The sequence below is a fragment of the Chiloscyllium punctatum genome, chromosome 2 (assembly GCF_047496795.1).
Source record: "Chiloscyllium punctatum isolate Juve2018m chromosome 2, sChiPun1.3, whole genome shotgun sequence".
In the NCBI taxonomy this organism is placed as follows: domain Eukaryota; kingdom Metazoa; phylum Chordata; class Chondrichthyes; order Orectolobiformes; family Hemiscylliidae; genus Chiloscyllium; species Chiloscyllium punctatum.
The window spans coordinates 12849143-12866774 of NC_092740.1; the positions used below are offsets into that span (position 1 = coordinate 12849143).

At 43.3% G+C, this 17632-nt stretch overlaps 1 long non-coding RNA gene across 1 annotated transcript in view; it reads left to right on the forward strand.

The window, feature by feature from the left end:
- The first annotated feature begins 9013 nt into the window (after window positions 1-9013).
- The window catches only part of LOC140494411 (uncharacterized), a 31434-nt gene continuing 22815 nt past the window's right edge, over window positions 9014-17632 (forward strand). The window contains exon 1 of the long non-coding RNA XR_011963955.1: window positions 9014-9161. This is a non-coding gene — a long non-coding RNA (uncharacterized lncRNA). The remainder of the gene's footprint in view (window positions 9162-17632) is intronic.

Sequence of the window (17632 nt, forward strand, 5' to 3'; positions counted from 1 at the left end):
ATCACTCCTCTCTTGCTATTCCTAACCGACAAATCAAAAGGACTTCACACTGTTACTCTCCTGATGCTCCTCTTTCAGTCCCTAAAGCTAGCTCCTAAGCAGCCAATCACCACACTGCTTCCCTATGACATCACTCTGATTGTTTCTCCCTATTCAGGATGAAGTTTATTTTAATTTTATCACTCACAAGTCAGTGCAAGCTGATTCCCAAATGAGTAGCCTCATCTACCCAGAAGTAAATTTATCACTCACTGCTCAACGCCGGCTCCTCTCCCACAGGATCCAGTTTGAGACCCCAGTTCCCAGTTGTTAATTTGATTTTATTTAAAATTCTTATTGGACTTTTGGTTTCAAATCTGTAATTGCTTCAACCTGAAAGTAACCTATAATCAAAGCAGCATCTAATATCAATCAATAAACTTATGATTTATCCGTGATGTCACTCAGCTTTACAATGAGTCCCCGATCTGGGCTTCAATATATCTTGTTAAAAAGACCTTACAAACTATGAACCAAAGATGAAAGCAAAATGCTTCTTCCTGTCTGCATCAAGCTCCAACACTGCTCCAAAATCTCTGCTTTATTCACCCATACTGTGCCTCACTTCAGATGTGGTCTCTCCTTTCTGATCATACGAAGCTTACTTACTTCTATTTTCTGATCCTAGTTTAAGCAACTGCATAAATTCAAAGAGAAAAGAAATCTTAAAACTACCAACTATTTACAAAACTAATGCTTCTGTTCTTGTATTTTGCTGTCTCTTTCTCCCTCTATTGAGCAACTCTTTCTTCCCTGCCTCAAATTATTTAATTTGCAAATGGCCAGTTAAATGAGCACTTTGTCTGGGTAGAATCTATTCATTTAAACATCATGTTAATTTGTGTGTTTGTTTGTGAATGCATGATTCACAGCTTTAGGTTAAACGTGGGCAAGGAAACCCCAAACTCATTATCGCATACCACCCTTCCTCAGTGAACAACACCTAGTTGAAGCACTGGGATAGCAAGGTAAATAAAACGTAGTCTGGGGGGAATTTCAATATTCACCACCAAGAGTGGCTTCACAATAGCAGTACTGATCGAGCTGGTGGAGTCCTAAACAATATATCTGCTAGCTTGGTGGTGAGCAAACCAACAAGAGGGAAAAAGACATGTGTGGCACTATGGGGCAGACTTGTTAAATGGGACACAATTCAAAGGCATTCATGAGGCACTGTGGGCACCAACAGCAACAGAACTGTACTCCAACACAATCTGTTACACCATGGTCCAGCATATCCATCACCCAACCATTACCTTCATGCTAGGGGATCAAACCTGGTTCAATGGAGAATGCAGGAGGGGAAGTCAATTGCAGCACCAGGCATATCTGAAGATGAGGTGTCAACATGGTGCCGTGACCATACAGGACTACTTGGGTGCCAAACAGCATAAGCAGCAAGTGACAGAGAGTTAAGTGATTCCACAACCAATGGATTAAATCTAAGCTCTGTAGTTCTACCATGTCCAATATTGAATGCAGTGGACAATTGAACAACTCACTGCTCAATGATGGAAGAGCACAACACATCAGTGCAAAAGATAAGGCACTCACAGCAATATTCAGTCTGAAGTGCCAAATGGATGATATATCTCAGTATCCTTAAGTGATCCCCAGTATTCCAGATACCAGTTTTCAGCCAATTCAATTCACTCCAAGTGATATCAAGAAACGGTTAGAGGTACTGGATACTGCAAAGGATACGGGCCCTGACAACATTCCGGCAATAATACTGAAGATATGCTCCAGAACTTGCCATTCTCTGAGCCAAACTGCTCTTATATAGTTACAACACCGGCATCTACCTGACAATGTAGGAAATTGCCCTGGTATGTCGTGTATACAAAAAAGTAGGACAAATCCAACCCAGCCAGTTGCTGCACCATCAGTCTATACTTGATTATTAGTGCTGGAAAGTGTCATCAACATTGCCATCAAGCAGCACCTGCTCAGCTATAACCTGTTCAGTGATGCTCAGTTTGGGTTCTGTCAGGGCCACTCAGCTCCTGATCTTATTATCACTTTGATTCAAACCTGGACAAAGCTGAATTCCAAGGTAAGATGTGAGCGGCAGCCCTTAACCTCAGGGATTCTGGATTAGTGGTGCTGGAAGAGCACAGCAGTTCAGGCAGCATCCAACGAGCAGCGAAATCGACGTTTCGGGCAAGAGCCCTTCATCAGGAAAGGGCCACATTCGACTGAGTGTGGCATCGAGGAACCCAAGCAAAAGTGGAATGAGTCAGTATCAGGGGCAAGACTTCCACTGGTTGAAGTCACATCTGGCACATCGAAAGGTGGTTGTAGTTAATGGAAGTCAGTCATTTCATCTCCGGGACATCTTTACAGGAGTTCCTCAGGTAGTGTCCTAGGCCCAACCATCTTCAGCTGCTTCATCAATAACTTTCACTCCATCATTAGGTCTGAAGTGTGGATGTTCGCCAATGATTGCACAATGTTCACTACTATTTGTGACTCCTCGATGCTGAAGCCGTTCATATTCAAATACAACAGGATCTGGAAAATATTCAGGCTTGGACTGAAAGGTGGCAAGTAACATTCACAGCTCAAAAATGTCAGGTAAAGCCCATCTCCAGTGAGGGATTATCTAACCCAGGGCTGTTGTAGATTGCAACTGGGCTGATAAGTGACACATGAAGTTCAACCTGGAAATGTGTGAATTGTTTCATTTTGGAAGGTCAAATTTGACTACAAAATACATTTTAAAGGTGTGATTCTTGGCAGTGTGAAGGAACAGAGGGATTGAGATCCATGTCCATAGATTCATCAAATTTGTCACCAAAGTTTGCAGAGTTGTGAAGAAGGCACATGGTGTGTTGTCTTTCAGTAGCAAGGGGATTGACTTTAAGAGCCTCAAGGTTATGCTGCAGCTGTATAGAGTCCTGGTTAGACCACACTTGGAATATTGTGTTTAGTTCTGGTTGCCTCATTATAGGAGAGACATGGAAGCTTTAGAGAGTGTGCAAAGGATATTTACCAGGATGCTGCCTGGACTGGAGGGCATGTCTCATGAAGAAAGGCTGAGGGAGTTAAGGCTTTTTGCAGTAGAGTGAAGAAGAGTGATAGGCAACTTGATAGAGACATACAAAATGATGAGAGGTATAGATTGAATAAATAGTCAGCGACATTTTCTAACTATAGCCAAAATGGCTATCGCAAGGGGGCATAATTTTAAGGTAATTGGAGGAAGGTTTTGGGGAAATGTCAGGTTGGTTCTTTACACAGAGAGTGGTGGTGCATGGAATTCACTGCCAGCAGTGGTATTAGGGACATTTAAATAATTCTTGGATAGTACATGGATGATAGTAAAATGAAGGGTGTGTAGGGTAGTTTGATCTTAGAGTAGGATAAAAGGTCGGCACAATATCAAGGGCCGAAGGACCTGTACTGTGTGGTACTGTTCTATGTATGTTCTATGTCTAACCCCCAATCCTTGACATTCAATGGTGTTATTATTGCTAGATCACCCACTATCAATAACCTTGGAGTTACCATTGACCAAAAACTCAACTAGACTCATCACAAAAACACAGTGGCTATGACAGCAGTTCAGAGGCTAGGAATACTGCAACGAATTACTTATCTCCTGAATCCTCAAAGCCTGTCCACCAGCTACAAGGTACGAGTCAGGAGTGTGATAGAATACTCCCCACTTGCCAGGATGAGTGTATTTCCAACAACATTCAAGAAGCTTGAAACCATCCAGAACAAAGCAGACTGCTTGGTTTGTACCACATTCATAAACATCCACTCCCTCCATCACTGATACTCAGTTGCAGCTGTGCATACTATCTACAAGAGGCACTGCAGAAATTTAGCAACGATCCTTAGACAGCACTTTCCAAACTCATCACCACTTCACCTTAAAGTACAAGGGCAACAGATACATGGAAACACAACCATCTACATCACTCACCATGCTGACTTGGAAACATATTGCTGTTCCTTCACTGTCGCTGGGTCAAAACCATCTGTTCTTTAGGTCACACATTTAATTCTGCATAAAGATTGCGTAAATATTCAAGAACAGATACCTCTGCAAATGCCTAGCAGACAAACAATGCGATGAGGACATACCATGACCCCACACAGTAGCCACGCTACATTATATAAAAAACTAACAGCCAGACTTCTCCGACCACTCAGATTCATGACAGCCCATAAACTGACAGCCATGCTAAGACAACTCACCAGAACAAAAGACCCTATACCAAACATGTGCAAGACTGATGTAATTTACAAGATTCCATGCAGACTGCACCAAATCCTACAGAGGACCAACAGGAAGACAACTAGCAGTCCGCATCCACAAACATCATCTAGCCATTAAACGCCACAACCAGCTGTCCCAAGGAGCCATACACACAGATGCCAAGTATCACAAATTCAACTGGGACAACACAAAGATCATAGGACAAGCTAAACGAAGGACAGCCAGAGAATTTCTAGAAGGATGGCACTCATCCACGAACTCCATCAAGAAGCACATTGACCTAGACGTAATATACTTGGCACTACAATGAACTATCGGAACCGGCAAGTGGAAACAAAAGGAATGGAACCAAACAATTGCCAGAAGACACAGTACAGCAGCAATTCACGGGATGCTCCAAAGCACTGAAGATGTCACATAAACAGGGGACGAAATGTCTACAAATCAACTTCCCAGCTCAGCGAACATACCCACAACTATGGTTACAAGGTTAATGTTGGACTTTGACCTTCATTTATCCGTTGGTCTGCCTACTTTCCTTTGAGCTTTTTCATTTGTCCCCATTCAAGAACATCTCACACATGTGATTCAGTAACTCCTAGAGCCACTGGATAACATGGATCAATTTTCATATCTTGGGAGCCTCCTTTCAACATTGTCACCATTGAGCCAGCCCAGTTTTTGACCATCTAAAGAACAGAATGTTTGCTGAAAAAGACTTTAAATTTGGCAGCATGGGTCTATATGGCAGTATTGTTACCAGGCTTACTGTATGCATTGGAGATATGGATGATATATAAAAAAGAGGTTATAGTAAAGTGATATTGTCACTGAACTAGTATTTCAGAAACTCAGGTTTGAATCCCATCATGGTGGTTGGTGAAATTTGAACTCAGTTAATATCTGGACTTAAACGTTCAATTGTCATTAAAAAAAAGTTCACTCCAACTTTTAGGGAAGGAAAACTACCATTACCTACACATAACTCCAGATGAAGAGCAATGTGGCTTATTTTAATTGAAATACTTCTGAAATGGTGCAGTAAGCCAATTCAGTTGAAAAAAGGGAACTATGGAGCTCTGAGGGAGGAGCTGACCAAAGTTCAATGGTGCAATACCTTAGCAGGGATGACAGTAGAGGAACAATGGCAGATATTTCTGTGTATAATGCAGAAGATGCAGGATAATTTCATTCCAAAAAGGAAGAAAGATTCTAGGAGGAGGCATTGGTGGCTGCGGCTGACGAGGGAAGTTAAGAAATATATAAAATTAAAAGAAAAAGTGTAACATAGCAAAGATAAGTGGAAAAACGGAGGATTGGGAAGCTTTTAAAGAACAACAGAGGATTACGAAGAAGGAAATATGCAGAGAAAAAATGAGGTACGAAGGTAAACTGGCCAAAAATACAAAGGAGGATAGTAAAAGCTTTTTTAGGTATGTGAAAGGCAAAAAAATGGTTAAGATTAAAATTGGGCCCTTGAAGACAGAAACAGGGGAATATATTACGGGGAACAAAGAAATGGCAGAAGAATTGAATTGGTCCTTCAGATCTGTGTTCACTGGGGAAGACACAAGCAATCTCCCTGAGGTAACAGTGGCTGAAGGACCTGAACTGAAGAGAATTTATATTTGCCAGGAATTGGTGTTGGAGAGACTGTTAGGTCTGAAGGTTGATAAGTCCCCAGGGCCTGATGGTCTACATCCCAGGGTATTGAAGGAGGTGGCTCGAGAAATCGTGGATGCGTTGGTAATTATTTTCCAGAGTTCGATAGATTCGGAATCAGTTCCTGCAGATTGGAGGGTGGCTAATGTTGTACCACCTTTTAAGAAAGGAGCGAGAGAGAAAGCAGGAAATTATAGACCAGTTAGTCTGACCTCAGTGGTGGGAAAGATGCTGGAGTCTATTATAAAGGATGAAATTACGACACATCTGCGTAGTAGTAACAGGATAGGTCAGAGTCAGCATGGATTTATGAAGGGGAAATCATGCTTGACTAATCTTCTGGAATCTTTTGAGGATGTAACTCTGAAGATGGATGAGGGAGATCCAGTAGATGTAGTGTACCTGGACTTTCAGAAAACTTTTGATAAAGTCCCACACAGGAGGTTAGTGAGCAAAATTAGGGCACATGGTATTGGGGGCAAAGTGCTTGAAAGTTGGTTGGCTGACAGGAAACAGAGTAGTGATAAACGGCTCCATTTCGGAATGGCAAGCAGTGACCAGTGGGGTACCACAAGGATCAGTGCTGGGACCGCAGCTTTTTACAATATATATTAATGATATAGAAGATGGTCTTAGTAATAACATTAGCAAATTTGCTGATGGTACTAAGCTGGGTGGCAGGGTGAAATGTGATGAGGATGTTAGGAGATTACAGGGTGACCTGGACAGGTTAGGTGAGTGGTCAGATGCATGGCAGATGCAGTTTAATGTGGATAAATTTATGGTTATCCACTTTGGTGGCAAGAACAGGAAGGCAGATTACTACCTAAATGGAATCAATTTAGGTAAAGGGGCAGTACAGAGAGATCTGTGTGTTCTTGTACACCAGTCAATGAAGGTAAGCATGCAGGTACAACAGGTAGTGAAGAAGGCTTATAGTATGCTGGCATTCATAACAAGAGGGATTGAGTATAGAAGCAAAGAGGTTCTTCTGCAGCTGTACAGGGCCCTGGTGAGACCACACCTGGAGTATTGTGTGCAGTTCTGGGCTCCAAATTTGAGGAATGACATTCTGGCTATTGAGGGAGTGCAACGTAGGTTCACGAGGTCAATTCCTGGAATGGCGGGACTACCTTACACTGATAGACTGGAGCGACTGGGCTTGTATACCCTTGAGTTTAGAAGATTGAGAGGGGATCTGATTGAGACATATAAGATAAGATAATTAAAGGATTGGACACTCTGGAGGCAGGAAACATGTTTCCGCTGATGGGTGAGTGCCGAACCAGAGGACACAGCTTAAAAATACGGTGTAGAGCATTTAGGACAGAGATGAGGAGAAACTTCTTCACCCAGAGGGTGGTGGCTGTGTGGAATGCTCTGCCTCAGAGGGCGGTGGAGGCCCAGTCTCTGGATTCATTTAGGAAAGAGTTGGATAGAGCTCTCAAGGATAGTGGAATCAAGGGTTATGGAGATAAGGCAGGAACAGGATACTGATTAAGGATGATCAGCCATGATCATATTGAATGGTGGTGCAGGTTCGAAGGACAGAATGGCCTACTCCTGCACCTATTGTCTATTGTTGCATCAACTGCTGAAAAATCTCAAGGTATGAAACTGGACATAACACTTGGATAAGAGAAAGACAAACAGAGCCCTGTCTACTCTGCAAAATCTTGATTAAAATATTCAGTCGAGTACTAAGTTGTGAGAGCTCTCTTACAGACGAGGTAAACAACAGATTGACATCTTTTCCTCATGGAATCGAACCTTACAGACAATATCACAGACACCACCATCACCAATCCTGGATATGGCCTGTCCCACCAGCAGGACAGACCCAGAAAAAAGTGACAGCACGATGGTACACAGTCAGAAGTTGTCCCCAACATTGACTCCAGATCCAATGAAGCCCCGTGGCTTCAGGTTAAACATGGGCAAGGAAACCTCCTGCTGAGAACCATGTACCCCCTCCCTCGGTGGATGATCTGCACTCATCTGTGTTGAACACACCTGGAGGAAGCACTGAGAGGCAAGGGCACAAAATGTACTCTGGATGGGGATTTCAATGTCCATCACCAAGAGAGGCTCATTAGCAGGGCTACTGATTGAGCTGGTGGAGTCCTAAAGGACAGTGCTGCTAGACTAGTTCTGCTGCAGGTGGTGAGGGAATCAACAAGAGGAAAAGACATGCTTGATTTCATCCTTCATCCAGTTCTGAAGGGTCGCTGGACCTGAAACATTAACTCTGCTTTTTCAGATGTTGCCAGACCTGCTGAGTTTTTCCAGCAATTTCTGTTTTGTTTCTGATTTGCAGTTGTTTTGACTTCATCTGTCCCAACCTGCTGGCTTCAGATACATCTGCCCGTGATAGGAGAGGTGAGAATGACCACCGCACAGTCCTAGAAGCCCTGCCTTCACATGGAGAAATGAAAACCCCATTGAGTTGTGTGGAACTATCACTGTGCTAAATGGGACAAACTTCCAACAGATCTAACAACTGAAGACTGGGTATTCAGTCCAGTGCTAAGTTGTGAGAGCTCTCTTACAGACGAGGTAAGCAACAGATTGACATCTTCATACTCATGGAATCGAACCTTACGGACAATATCACAGACACCACCATCACCAATCCTGGATATGGCCTGTCCCACCAGCAGGACAGACCCAGAAAAAAGTGACAGCACGATGGCACACAGTCAGAAGTTGTTCCCAGCATGGACTCCGGATCCAATGAAGCCTCATGGCCTCAGGTTAAACATGGGCAAGGAAACCCCCATTCATGAGGCACAGTGGGCCATCAGCAGCAGCAGAATGGTACTACAATCAACCTTCAACATCTAGCAGTGCCTTCAAGCACCAGCTCCCCCACTGTGTATGTGGGATGTGGCAGTTGACTGCGCCCTCAGATTACACCCCAATGTCATCGGCGTACTCGAGGCACTATGGCAGCTGAGGTGAGGAGCCACTCTTGGGCGCGCGCGCGCGCATCCACGGCGGCAAACCGTTAGCACCGCGCGAGCCGACTCCGTTTAAATCTCCCGCGCTCAACGGGGATTGGCCACTGCCCGTCACGTGAGCAGAATAACGGCCACCGGCGGGGAAATGCCGGGAATAACAACATCGGGAATGTGAGCGAAAGACTGGAATTATGAGGGGGAAATCGGGAAGATGAGTGTATACGCTGGAAATGCGAAGGGAAAGATCGGGAATGTGAGGAAGAATACAGGTAATGTGAGGGGAAAGATCGGGAATGTAAGAAAAATAATCTGGAGTGTGAGTGAAAATACCAGGAATGAGAGGCAAACCACTGGGAATGTGAGGGTGAGTGAAAACATCCGAAACGGGGAGTGAAAACACGGAGAATGTGAGGAGAACTAGCTGGAATGTGAGAGAAGTTTTCTAGAATATCGAGAGAAAACGTCGAGGATGTGAGTGAAAGCACCCGGAATAACAATATGGGAAAAGTGAGGGGCAAACACCAGGAGTGAATGGAAAACATCGGGAATGTGAGAGAAAATACCAGGAATGTGAGGGGAAATAACGTAATTATGAGGGCAGAGACTGGGAATGCAGTAAAAGCATCAGCAACGTGAGGGAAAAGACTGGGAATTTGAGTGAAAATACTAACGATGACACCTCGATCTCTCCGCACCAAGGCATTTTGAGCGTTGTCTCCATTTGGATCATAAGTAGTCTTTTTAATCTGCTGATCAAAGTGAATAGTTCACACTTATCTATGTTAAATTCCATTTGCCAAATTTTGGTCTATTCACCTAAGCTATTCATATCAATTTTTTCATGGCAACATGTCCTGTGTCCTGTCTTTAGTCACAGGAGAGGTCCCAGAGGAGTGGAGAATAGCCAAAGTTGTTCCATTTTTTAAGGGGGGGGGGCAATAGAGAAAATCCAAGAAATTATAGGCCAGCGAATGGTGGGGATATTATTGGAGAAGATTCTTAGGGACAAGATTTACTCATATTTGGACAATTAGGTGCTTATTAATGATAGGCAGACTAGCTTTGTGCGGGTGAGACGGTGTCTCAGAAACTTGATTGAGGTTTTTGAAGATGTCGCTCTCTTTCACACACACACACAATCCCTCCAATCCACCTCACCCGCACATAGAGTCATTGAGATGTACAGCACAGAAACAGACCCTTCAGTCCAACTCGTTCATGCTGACCAGATATCCCAACCTAATCTCGGCCTTTTTGCCAGCACTTGGCCCATATCCCTCCAAACCCTTCCTATTCATATACCCTTCCAGACGCCTTTCAAATGTTGCAGTTTTACCAGCCTCCACCACTTCCTCTGGCAGCTCATTCCATACACATACCACCCTCTGCGCAAAAAAAATTGCCCCTTAGGTCCCTTTTATATCTTGGAGACCAGAATTGCACGCAATATTCCAAAAGTGGCCTAACCAACATCCTGTACAGCTGCAACATGACCACCTAAGTCCACTACTCAATGGTCTGACCAATAAAGGAAAGCGTACCAAATGCTTTCTTCACCATCCTATCTACCTGTGACTCTGCTTTCAAAGAGCTATGAAACTGCACTTCAAGGTCTCTTTGTGCAGCAACACACCTTAGGACCTTACCATTAAATGTGTAGGTCCTGCTCTGATTTACTTTTCCAAAATGTAGCACCTCGCATTTATGTAAATTAAACTCCATCTGCCACGCCTCAGCTCATTGGCTCATCTGATCAAGATCCCGTTGTAATCTGAGGTAACCTTCTTAGCTGTCCTGTACACCTCCAATTTTGGTGTCATCTGCAAACTTACTAACGAAACCTACTATGTTCACATCCAAATTATTTGTATAAATGACAAAAAGGAGTGGACCCAGCACCGATCCTTGTGCCACTCCACTTACCACAGGCCTCCAGTCTGAATAGCAACCCTTCACCACCACCCTCTGTCTTCTACCTTCAAGCTAATTCTGTATCCAAATGGCTAGTTCTCCACCTTGTATTCCATGATCTTTGGACTGTGGGAGAACATTGGAGCACCTGGATGAAATTCACGCAATCACAGGAAGAGTGTGCAAACTCCTGGTTTTATCCCTGTATGAAATTATCCATATCACCAGAAGGGGCAGGAGTTTCACTGCAAGTGGAATTCATAATATCACAATGTGGAACGTCTTTATAACTAAACAGAAATTGGGAGATCTAATGAAAGAGAAACGAAGATGAGAGTCATATAATCCAGGGACAATTAAGCAAGGTTTTGGACAAGTATGAAACTCAATAGCAAGACAGAGTTTGCAGTGATGGAGCTGAACTTGGCAAGGAGTATGACCTGTTAATAAAAATTGACAAATGGGAATAGGAAGGATTTGGAGGGATATGGGCTGGGTGCTGGCAGGTGGGACTAGATTGGGTTGGAATATCTGGTCGGCACGGACAGGTTGGACCAAAGGGTCTGTTTCCATGCTGTACATCTCTATGACAATGACTCTATGACACTGACAGTACCATGACCATTGTGTCACATTAATAGGGATCAATGCTGTTCTACAACAGTGTCAGACATTAATACAGTATTGTGGTTTTTTACTGTGACAAGGGTTAATCCTGTTATATTTACAGTGTCCAAGGTTAATCCTGGAGTGTTTATAGCCACTGTCACATTATCCTTTTATGATGTAATATTGCAATGCTGCAATTCATACAGATATATTCTGCAGTACTTAAAGTCATAGAGTCATGGAGATGTACAAATTGGAAAACAGACCCTTCCATCCAATTTGTCCATGCTGACCAGATATCCCAACCCAATCTAGTCCCACCTGCCAGCACCCAGCTCATATCCCTCCAAATCCATCCTATTCATATACTCATCCAGATGCCTTTTAAATGTTGCAATTGTGCTAGCTTCCACTACTTCCTCTGGCAGCTCATTCCATACATGTACCACGCTCTGCGCAAAAAATGTTGCCCCTTAGGTCTCCTTTATATCTTTCCCCTCTCACCCTAAACCTATGACCTCTAGTTCTGGACTCCTGCATCCCAGGGATGAGACTTTGTGTATTTATCCTATCTATGCCCCTCATGACATTGATAAAGTGAATTGTAAAGTATTCGTGGTGAATGTGATGTTAAGTATATTAGCATCATTTTCTAAAGAATTTGGGTTTCAAAATATTGGCAAATGGTTGCTGTTTTTTGTGAATAGGTCTAAAAATGAATGAGAAATAAAACAGAAGTTGGTGCAAAAGCTCAGTAGATCTGGCAGCATATCTGAAGGGAAATTAGAGCTAACATTTCGTGTCTGGTGACCCTTCCTCAGAACTAATAGTAGCTAGGAAAATGTTGGTTTATATGCAGAAGATAGGATGGACTGAGGTGGTAAGGAGAAAACGATAGGTAGGGATAAAGCCCAGAGAGAAGATCAGTTGGACGTTCAAAGGAGTGGATAACGATCTAACTAGAAGGGTGAATAGCTGTTAACAGAAACTTTTAGTGACTAGCAATAGGTAATGTGTAATGTGATAACAAGGCCTGGTGTGTGGGGTATGGGAATAGAACACGATCAGGCCCTAAAATTATTGAACTCGATATTAGTCCAGAGGCTGCATGGTCTCCAAGTGGAAAATGAGGTGTTATTGTTGTTGAGCTTGCGCTGAGTTCGCTAAAACTTTGCAGCAAGCCTGAGACAGCGATATTGGCCAGGGAACAGGGTAGTGTGTTTAAGTCAAAAGGTGTGGTGCGGAAAAGCACAGCCAGTCAGGCAGTATCTGAGGAGCAGGAGACATTTTGAGCATAAGCTGTTCATCAGGTGTGTTAAAGTGGCAGGCAACTAGAAGCTCAATTTTTTTTGTGGGCAGAACGTAGATGTTCTGCGAAGCAGTCACTCAGTCTGCGGTTCCTTTTCTCCAATGTAGTGGAGACCAGCAGTCGCAGTTTTTAAAAATCAATGAGGTCAGTCTTTCCAGCATCATCATGTGTCCTTAGCAGTTTGAATGGAATTTTGATTATGTTATAGATTTTATGACCAGAGAGAAAATATTAAGCCATTGGCTTTGCAGAATCTGGGATGAGCAAATTTCTAAAAAAAAAGTTTAAAAACTTTTAGGCAGTACACAGGAGACTTAACTGGGGTCGAAAGCAAGTACAGTCTCTTCTTGATAAAAGAGGGCTGTTCAGAGCAGTTAAGGAAATACTTTGGTATAAGATTTACAGTTTTTGAAAACATCCAGACGCAGAGTATTTGATTAGAACTCTGCAGATAGTTTAGGACTGAGAAAATGTAAGCTGTCAGTTCTAGGGATATTCAAGCAAAGGACCTCATAGCACATGGGGATTGGACTTGGGAAGAGGTTATTGAACCAAATCTATAGATTTAAAGGGAACATATTTCTTTGTTTTTTTTCAGTAACATTGTTAAAGATGTGTCTTTAATTTGACATGTGTTTTGGAATCTTTTAAGCTGTGTTATATTTAAATAGCTTGGTTTGGTTTATTGTTTCTTTAATGTGTAATAAACTTCTCGTTATTGTTAAAACCAAATCTGCAGTTTTGTGTTTACATTTTGGTGAATGACCACTAAGAGTGCAGCTCCAACAACGCTCAGGAAGCTTGACAGCATCCAGGAGAAAGCAGTCTACTTGATTGGTACCAAAGCCACAAACATTTATTCCTTTCCACCACAGACATACAGTAGCATCAGTGTGTACTATCCATATGATTCACAGCAGAAATTCACTAAAGATCCATAGACAGCACCTTCCAAGTCCATGGCCACCTTCATCTAAAAGGACAACAGCAATAGACAAATGGCAACCACCTGCAATGAGCCTACCAAGGCTCCTTAGGTAGCACCTTCCAAAGCTATAGCCATCACTATTTGAAAGGACAAGGATACCAGATGTATGGGAATGCCACCACCTGCAAATTCCCCTCCACACATTACCGTGATTTTGAAAAATATCACTGTTCCTTCAGTGTCGCTGGATCCAAATTCTGGAATTCTCTCACCAATGGCACAGTGGGTCTACCTACAGTACATGGACTGCAGTGGTTCAAGAAGGCAGCTCACCAACACCTCAAAAGCAGTGAGAGATGTGCAATAAAAATGGGCCCAGTAAGCGATGCCCACATCCCATGAGTCAATAATGCACTGGAGAGCGATATTTCCCCTGCTGGGATGAAATTTCAAAACTATATTTGGCATGGACTGGTTGTACCGCAAGGTCTGTTTTCATTCTGTATGACTATAATACTATAGCTCGATTACTTAGGCCTGTACCAGGAAATACATTTTCACACAAATGCTATTAGAAATCTACTCACAACGCTACTGAGTGAAATTTCAACACTGAGATTAATAGATTTATTAGACAAGTTGTAGCGTCCTACAGCATGGAGACACGTCCTTTGGTCCAAACTGATCCATGCTGACCAAAATGTCTATCAACACTAACCCAATTTCCCTGCACCTGACCCATATCCTTCTCAACCTTTCCCATTCTTGAATTTGTCCAAATGCCTCTTAAATTTTGTTAATGTACCCACTTCAACCAATTCCGCTGGCAGCTCTGTGCCATCCTCTGTGTAAAAAGGTTGCCCCTCAGGATCCCTTTTATTCTTACCCCCCTCTGACATTAAACTGATGCCCTCAAGTCCTTGATTCCCAAACCCTGGAAAAGTACTGAGTGCATTCACCCTGTCCATGACTCTCATGATCTTAAACCTTTCTATAAGATACCCCTCTCAGTCTCCTATGCTCTAAAGGGGAAAAAAAGATCTCCTTTTAACTCAGTCCATTGAGTTCTGGCAGAATTTTTGTAAACTTCATTTGCATTCTTTCCAGTTTAAAAACATCTGTCCGATAGCAATACTTGAAGTGTGGCCTCACCAACAGCCTGTACAACTGCAACATAACTTCCCAACTTTTATACTCAGTGCCCTGACTGATGAAGGCCAGTGTGCCAAAAGCCGACTTCACTGCCCTGTCTAGCTGTGCCTCCACTTTCAGAGAACCGTGCACCTGAACTCCAAGCTCCCTCTGTTCCACTACACCCGTTAAGAGTCTCCCATTCACCATAAAACTCCGACCTTGATTTGACTTTCCAAAATGCAAGACCTCACAGTTATCCATATTAAACTCCATTTGCCATTTGTTGGCTCAATTCCTCAACTGATCAAGTTCGTGCTACAATTTCTGACAACCTTACTCACTGTCCATAATACATCCTATTTTAGTGTCAACTGCAAACTTATTAATCATGCTGTGTACATTCTCGTCCAAATCATTGATATAGAGTCATTGAGATGTACAGCATGGAAACAGACCCTTTGGTCCAACTTGTCCATGCTGACCAGATATCCCAACCCAATCTCATCCCACCTGCCAGCACCCGGCTCGTATCCCTCCAAATCCTTCCTGTTCATATACCCATCCAGGTGCCTCTTAAATTTTACAAGTGTACGAGCCTCCACCTCTTCCTCTGGCAGCCCAGTCCACACACATCACCGTCTGAGTGAAAAAGTTGCTCTTTAGGTCTCTTTTATATCTTTCCCCTCTCACCCTAAATCTATGCCTTCCAGTTCTGGACTCCTCCACCCCAGGGAAAATACCTTGGATATTTACCCTGTCCATGCCCCTCATAATTTTATAAACCTCTATGAGGTCACCTCTCAGCCTCCAATGCTCCAGGGAAAACAGCCCTAACCCATTCAAACTCTCCCTAGAGCTCAAATCCTCCAACCCTGGCAACATCCTTGTACATCCTTTCTGAACCCTTTCAAGTTTCACAACATCCTTCCGATAGGAAGGAGACCAGAATTGCATGCACTATTCCAAAAGTGGCCTAACTAATGTCCTGTACAGCTGCAACATGACCTCCCAACTCCTGTACTCAATACTCTGACCAATAAAGGAAATCATACCAAACACCTTCTTCACTCTCCTACCTACCTGCAACTACTTTCAAGGAACTATGAACTTGCACTCCAAGGTGTCTTTGTTCAGCAATACTCCCTAGGACCTTACCATGAAGTGTATAAGTCCTGCTAAGATATGCTTTCCCAAAATGCAGCACCTCGCTTTTATCTAAATTAAACTCCATCTACCACTCCTCAGCTCATCTGATCAAGATCCTGTCGTAATCTGAGCTCACCTTCGCTGTCTACTATGCCTCCAATTTTGGTGTCATCATCTGCAAACTTACTAATTGTGCCTTTTAAGCTCACATCCAAATCAATAGTATAGATGATGAAAAGTAGTGGACCCAGTACCGATCCTTGTGGCACTCCACTGGTCACAGACCTCCAGTCTGAAAAACAACCCTCCACCACCACCCTCTGTCTTCTACATTTGAACCAGTTCTGTATCCAAATAGCTAGTTCTCCCTGTATTCCATGAGATCTAACCTTGCTAACCAGTCTCCCATGGGGAACCTTGTCGAACGCCTTGCTGAAGTCCATGTAGATCACATCTACCTCTCTGCCCTCATCAATCCTCTTTGTTACTTCTTCAAAAAACTCAGACAAGTTTGTGAGACATGAGTTTCCATGCACAAAGCCATGTTGACTATCCCTAAACAGTCCTTGCCTTTCCAAATACATGTACATCCTGTCCCTCAGGATTCCCTCCAACAACTTGATCACCACTGATGTCAGGCTCACTGATCTATAGTTCCCTGGCTTTTCCTTACCACCTTTCTTAAACAGTGGCACTACATTAGCCAACCTCCACTCCAGTCTTCCGGCACCTCACCTGTGACTATCAATGATACAAATATCTCAGCTAGAGGCCCAGGAATCACTTCCCTAGCTTCCCACAGAGGTCTAAGGTGCACCTGATCAGGTCCTGGGGATTTATCCACTTTTATGCGTTTTAAGACATCCAGCACTTCCTCTCTGTAACCTGGACATTTTTCAAGATGTCACCATCTATTTCCCTACATTCTATATCTTGCATGTCCTTTTCCACAGTAAACACCGATACAAAATACAAACTGCAATGGGCCCAGCACTGACCCCTGAGGTACTCCACTAGTCACAGGCCTCCAGCCTGACAAGCATCCTTCCACAATTACCGTCTGCTTCCTACCATTAAGTCAATTGTGTATCCAGTTTGTCAGCTCCCCCGATTCCATGTGAACTAACCTTCCAGAGCAGCCTACCATGCGGAATCTTATTAAAGGCCTCACTGAAATCCATATAGCCTGCATCTATTGCCCTGCCCTCATCAATCTTCCTGGTCACTTCATCAAAGAACAAATATGTGAGGTATGATCTCCCATGCACAAAGCCACGCTGACTATTCCTAATCAAAGTTGAGAGTGTGGTGCTGGAAAAGCACAGCAAGTCAGACCAAATCTGAGGAGCAGGAGAATTGACGCTTCGGGCAAAAGCCCTTCATTAGGAATGACGCTGTCCTGATTCCTGATCAAGGGCTTTTGCCCAAAACTTCAATTCTTCTGCTCCTCAGATGCTGCTTGACCTGCTGTGCATTTCCAACACCACTCTCGACTCTAACCTCCAGCATCTACAGTCCTCACTTTCACCTATAGAGGAACCTTGATTATCTGATTACCAATTATCTGAAGGAGATCCTGAGGTCCCGATAGAAATATTCCATCAAAGACGTGCTTCCAGCAGTGATCGTGTCTTTTGTTTACAGTGATTAAACAGGCACCGTCTCCAAATGACTGGCTGCCCGCCCTCTCTCTCTCCTCACAC